At 42.8% G+C, this 6,803-nt stretch overlaps 1 long non-coding RNA gene across 1 annotated transcript; it reads right to left on the reverse strand.

The window, feature by feature from the left end:
* Positions 1-1,710: 1,710 nt before the first annotated feature.
* Positions 1,711-3,245, reverse strand: LOC147975498 (uncharacterized). The gene is made up of 4 exons (XR_015602045.1): positions 3,156-3,245; positions 3,001-3,063; positions 2,831-2,910; positions 1,711-1,850 (listed from the first exon to the last, which is right to left on the reverse strand). It is a non-coding gene; the product is annotated as an uncharacterized LOC147975498 (long non-coding RNA).
* Positions 3,246-6,803: the final 3,558 nt, after the last annotated feature.

The following is a 6,803-nucleotide window of genomic DNA, read 5'->3' on the forward strand; positions in this document are numbered from 1 at the left end:
CTAGAATCACACATAATTTCAAAAGGCAAGTTCCAATCAAGTGGTTGAACAATAGGTGCAGAAATTAAGGATTTCTTAAGTGTTCCGAAGGCTTCTAAACAATCATCATCAAAAAAAGAAGGAACATCCTTTTGCAAAAGATTCGTAAGAGGCCTAGAAATTTTAGAGAAGTCTTTCATAAATCTCCTACGGAAACCAGCATGACCTAGGAAACTACGAATACCTTTGATATCTTTAGGACTTGGAATTTTCTCAATTGCATCCACCTTAGCTTTGTCCACTTCAATACCTCTTTCGGAAATTTTATGACCCAAGACAATGCCTTCATTAACCATAAAGTGGCAATTCTCCCAATTCAAGACAAGATTTGTTAGTTCACATCTCTGCAAAACTCGATCAAGATTGCTTAAACAATCATCAAAAGACTTCCCATAAACAGAGAAGTCATCCATGAAAACCTCAACAATCTTTTCACAAAAGTCAGAGAATATAGCATTCACACACATTTTAAAGGTAGCAGGTGCATTGCATAAACCAAAATGCATACGTCTATAAGCATAAGTTCCAAAGGGACAAGTAAAAGTGGTCTTTTCTTGATCAGGTTGGGAAACAGGTATTTGCGAAAAGCCAGAATATCCATCAAGGAATCAAAAATGTGTGTGCTTAGATAATCTTTCTAGCATTTGATGAATAAAAGCCAGAGGGTAATGATCTTTTCTAGTTGCTTTGTTTAATTTTCTAAAATCAATTACCATTCTATAACCTGTAACAATTCTTTGTGGAATAAGTTCATTCTTATCATTAGGAACAAAAGTAATACCTCCTTTCTTAGGGACACAATGAACTGGACTTACCCATCTACTATTAGCTATAGAATAGATTATACCTGCTTCCAGAAGTTTTAGGATTTTCATTCTTAACACTTCCTTCATTTTTGGATTTAACCGACGTTGGTGATCAACAATGGGTTTAGCATCAGGTTCCATATTAATCTTGTGCTGCCATAGAGTGGGACTCACTACAGGAATCAGCTATTTTGCCGTCTGCCACAGCGGACGGCAAAGGCCTTTGCCGTCAGCCGCGGACGGCAAAAGGCTCCGGCAAAGTAGGCTACGGTAAACAGCTACTTTGCCGTCTGCTTCCTGGCGGCTGACGGCAAAGGCCCTTTGCCGTCTGCGGCGGACGGCAAAGAGAGCGGACGGCAATAATTGCGCTGTCAGTCCGTTAAGTGGCTAACGGCAGGCCTTTGCCATCCGCCGCTGAAGGCAAAATTTCTAGTGTCTTTGCCGTCCATCATATGATGTCATCTACACGTCACTACATGGCAGGTTCTTTGCCGTCTGCCACTGATGGAAAAGTGCAGGTTCTTTGCCGTCTGCCACTGATGGCAAAGTCTTTGCCGTCTGCCACTGTAGGCAAACTGACCAAATGGGTCAGCTCCCAGGAAGCACAGCTGGATGCCACGTGTCTTCTTTGCCGTCCGCGGCAGACGGCAAAGAGCCCGTTGCCGTCGGTGGCAGACGGCAAAGAGCCTGCATATTGGCTCTTTTATCTGTTTTTTATTAAATCCAACAATTTTCATCACAAATATATATGACATATATAGATATATTTCAAAAGGCCGTTACAGAGCAAACATATAAGATATCCAACACATAACTTCATCATCCAACCATATATTTTACATGCATAGTCCCAACATACATAACAAGTTCAACATAGAGGCATCCAACCATATATATTACAATAGTTTCATCCAACGATACATGCATAGTTCAACGATACAAAAGAAACAGAGAAAGGGATAAGGAGCACTCCATCTATGCAAGCTTTCATCAAGTGAATGAAATCTGCAAAATGAAAAATAAGAAAGTTAGAACAAGAAGAGTAGAACAAGAAGAAGAGTAGAACAAGAAGAAGACTAGAACAAGAAGAGTAGAACAAGAAGAAGACTAGAACAAGAAGAGTATGTCATTTATGAGCTAACTTACGTGAAATGGATCATATATGAGCTAACTAAGTTGAAATGGGTTGTTTATGAGCTAGCTAAGGTGAAATGGATCATTTATGAGCTAACTTAGTTGAAATGGGTCGTTTATGAGCTAACTAAGGTCAAATGGATCGTTTTTGAGGTAACTAAGGTGAAATGGATCGTTTTTTAGCTAACTTAGGTGAAATGGATCATTTATGAGCTAACTTAGTTGAAATGGATCGTTTTTCAGCTAACTTAGGTGAAATGGATCATTTATGAGCTAATTTAGTTGAAATGGATCTTTTTGAGCTAACTTAGGTGAAATGGATCATTTAAGAGCTAATTTAGGTGAAATGGATCGTTTTTTAGCTAACTTGGTGAAATGGATCGTTTATGAGCTAAATTAGTTGAAATGGATCGTTTATGAGATAACCTAGGTAAGATGGGTCATTTTGGAGTTAACCTAGGTGAAATGGGTCATTTTAAAGCTAACATAGGTAAAATGGATCATTTAGGAGCTAATCTAGGTAAAATGGGTCATTTTTGAGCTAACTTGGATGAACTGGATCATTTATAAGCTAACCTAGGTAAAATGGGTCATTTTAGAGCTAACTTGGGTAAAATGGATCGTCTATGAGCTAACTAAGCTAATTATGCAATTTTTGACATAAGTAAGCTAAGTACAGATTGTTTTAGATCTAACTTAGGTAAAATGGATGTTTTTCGAGGTCAGTAAGCTTATTAATTCATTTTGGAGGAGAAGAAGCTAAGTCTAGGTCATTATGGTAAGCATTGGAGGAAATAAAGCTAAGTCTAGGTCTTTATGCATGTGTTAAGCAAAACACTAGATAAACTTACCAAGATCCAGGAGGTGTAGGAGCGGGGTGGCTCGTGTCGGTAGCTGGAGAAGGATCGTGCGATGCTTGTCTGGAGTTACGCTGCACCAAATATCATTTCCAATGTCTTTCTAGCATGATGACACTCAAATGTTAAGACTAGCAAGTAATGTCCATTCAAATAAAACTCACCGTGGTCCCAGGAGCAATCACTGGCATCGGCGGAGCGGTCTGACCTGTCTTCTCGCACACAGACTGCACATTTGGTTTTGACGACTAAGTCATACTAGTTAGTAATGAGACAAACACTACATGAATGTTTTGGCTAATCTACAGAAGAAACTTACCACAAGGAGCTCGTACATGGCCCTTTCCTGCATGTCATTCCGTGCCCTCTCCTCCTCCATCATCTTTGTCGTCCTCTCCTCCAACTCCCGTTGCCTCTCCGCCGCCTCCGCCAGAAGTTTCTCCGTTCTATCTCTCTCACTCTGTATAGCAGCAGTAACCTCTTCTTGTTCCGGCTCTTCTTGTTCCTCCTCTAGGGTGATGTCGGATTCATTGTCACTGTCTACTTCAATGTTTTGGGGTGAAGTATAGCGGTTCTTGAAACACTTTTTGGAAAGACGTGTCTCTTGGAAGAATTCTCCTTCATATGTGTCTGGGTTAATGTGAGGTTCATAATCCTCTTCCTTTGGGGGAGAAAGTCTAGCATGTGGCGGCACTTCATAAACGACATCCCAACCTTTTAGATTTGGATTAGTTTGGCAGGCCCACGGTAGATAGAATACTTGGGTCGCCTGTTGAGCCATAATATAGACATCAGGAACATCTAAATGAGTGCTTTGGTTGATTTCAACTAGCCCTATATGTTCGTGAGTCCTTCTAGTCTCCTTCGGCTGAAACCAATAACATTTGAAGACTACGACATTCGGTGGGTTTTCACCATAGAACAGAAGTTCATAAATTGCTTCAACTCTCCCATAATACTCGGTACCTCCTTCGCCGATAGCAGATACACAACAATTTGTTGACTTTCGGTCGGCCATAGATAGCTCTTTGCCATAGGTACGGAAGCGATACCCGTTGATGTCGTACTTGTCAAATGAACGGACCTTATAGTCAAAACCATTAGCGACTTGTCTCAATTCGGCGTCCATAGACTCTGAATTAGCCTACAAGTTTAATATGAAAGGATTGTTGCATTATGCACAAATTAGCAAATGAAATGAAATTGTCTAATAGAAATTACCGTTTGTTTGAACCAAGAGATGAAACCGGGATAGCCACCTCCTTGCTTTGCGAGAAGCTCATATTCTTCGACGGAATCCTTTTGGATCTCCGCTCCATACGAGAATATGGCGACGTATCGACTGTATGACATATCCAGGAATAAGAGTAGTTCAAAGGAAATAGAAGTTGCGAATCAATGTACCGAGAACTTACTCGATGTACGGCCGCAATTCTATCAGGTTGTTGAAGATATACAACGAAATGGTCCGCCATTCTTCGTTATCCAAAGATACTGGATGTGAAACACTAGCTGGTGCGAGATTCCCTTTGAATAGGCTGAGGTTGGATCCACCCTTTTTAGGCTCGTCAGCATTGTACCGAGGCTTCGGATTATGCAAATGACGATTTTTGGCTTCGTAGTGCGCTGTTACGAAGTTTGCCGCCTCCTCTGTGATGAATGCCTCAGCCATCGATGCTTCAATTCTACGTTTATTTTTACATTTTTCTTGAAGCGTCTTCTGCATCCTCTCAGTTGTGTAGCACCAATGATTTTGCACGCCCCCCCCCCAATCTTGCCTCGGTCGGGAGATGCAAAATCAAATGCTGCATTGGATTAAAGAAGCCCGGTGGAAAGATCTTCTCTAACATGCAGATCAACTCCGACAAGAGAATTTCCCTCATAGCTGGCCTTCCAAGATTGAACCATGCCTTTGGCTTCGTCCAGTTCTGCTTTCCTTTCGGGTTTTTCATGTTTTATAACGGCCTATCACATAGCGCCTCCAGATCGACTCTAGCCTTAGTATTATCCTTTGACTTCACATCTATGCCGAACAATGTACCAAAAAGTGCCTCGGCGATATTCTTCTCAGTGTGCATCACGTCGATGTTGTGTGGGCAAAGGAGGTCTTTGAAGTAAGGCAGATCCCATAAGCATGTTTTCTGAGTCCACGCGTGCTTAGTATTATACCCCTTGAAGTACCCTGGACGTTGTGGATCTGGCTCGAGAGCGTTTAGCTGATCCAGGGTCTGTTGGCCTGTCAATGCAGGTGGTGTAGATTTTTTGACAACTCTACCCCTGATGAAGTTCTTCTTGTCTTTCCTGAACTTATGGCGAGGATCCAGGAACTGTCTATGCATGTCGAAGCAAGAAAACTTGCGACCGGCCTGAAGCCAACGAAACTCAAGAGCTCCCTTGCATGTGGGGCACGGGAACCTTCCATGCACACACCAGCCAACAAATAGCGCATACGCCAGCAAGTCATGCGTCGAGTACATGTACCAGACATGCATTATCAACGCCAGGAAAATGTTCTTTCTTTGCATAATCTGTCCGGGGGGGAGATGTACCAGACACGCATTACATGCGCCCGTATTTGTTTGCTAAAGGCGTCGTATGTCTTGAACCCATTATCCCAGGCTTCTTGCAATTCGTCCTTAAGCGGCTGCATGTACACATTCATATTTTTGCCCGGATAGTTGGGCCCTGGAATTATCAACGCCAGGAAAATGTTCTTTCTTTGCATAATCTGTCCGGGGGGGAGATTGAGTGGAAAGACAAATACGGGCCAACAACTGTATTGGGCTGCCGTCATACCAAACACACTGAACCCATCCGTGCTGATGCCGACTCGAGGATGCCTCGGATCTGCCGCTTTGTTAGCATGTAATTCATCAAACTTTTTCCACGCAACACCATCTGATGTGTGTACCATCATCAGATTCCCATCCGCATCTAGTTCGGTTCTTTTGCCTGTTTTGTGCCATGTCATCTGTCTGGCCGTCTCTTCGACCATGAAAAGACGTTGAAGTCTTGGTACGATTGGCATATACCGAAGAACACTAATGGGGATTTTGGTCTGTGTCTTCTCACCCATACCGTTGTCTACCACAATATACCTGGAAGACTCGCAAATGGGACAATAGTTCAAGTCCGCATAGTCAAGCCTAAATAAGGCACATCCTTTCTCACAGGCATGTATCTTCTCATAGGGCATCTTCAGTGCACGGAGCATTTTGTCCGACTGGTACAGGTTTGCAGGCATTACATGGCCTTTGGGTAGAAAGCGTCCAAATACTGTCATAATTGCGTCATAGCATTCTCTGCCCAAGTTGAACTGAGCCTTCAGAGCCATTACTTGTGAGATGGCATCCAACTAACAAAGCTCAGTGTGCTCGTGGAGCGGACGTTCCAAAGACTCCAACATTTCATTGAAGGCCTTTGCAGATTCCTCCATCTCCTCGTCCAAATCCTGAGCATCATCATAGCCTTGCACCATGTTTTCCATCCCGGTACCATGCTCGTCGGTGCGACGACGATCCACCTTAGCTCGCTCACGTTGGGCAGACTCACCATGAAATGTCCACACCGTATAATCGGGCGTAAAACCACTCTTCTGCAGGTGTTTGCCCATTTCAGCCTCTGTCTTCTTTTCCCAATTGCCGCACCGGAAACAGGGGCACCAGGTTTTCTTTTGGCCATTTGCAAATGCGGCTTGCACAAACCTCTTAGTTTTTGTGAACCATTCAGCGCTCCATTTGTTCTGACCAGTGTGACCGGTATACATCCAAGCACGGTCGCCCATCTTGACTTTCAGAGTTACTGGACACACAACAATTATATATGTAATTCACCATGTATATATTCATCAGTTGATCTACTTTGTCAATTTTATTACGTCCATGCAACCTACACTCTAATAGGTAATGATGGGTCCTAATCCCACCCGAGTATGTGTAGATTGGGTTCATTTTCCCATATGCTATGC

This window comes from Triticum urartu, chromosome 4A, assembly GCF_056163025.1.
Source record: "Triticum urartu cultivar PI428250 chromosome 4A, HENAU_Tu73, whole genome shotgun sequence".
Lineage (NCBI taxonomy): Eukaryota > Viridiplantae > Streptophyta > Magnoliopsida > Poales > Poaceae > Triticum > Triticum urartu.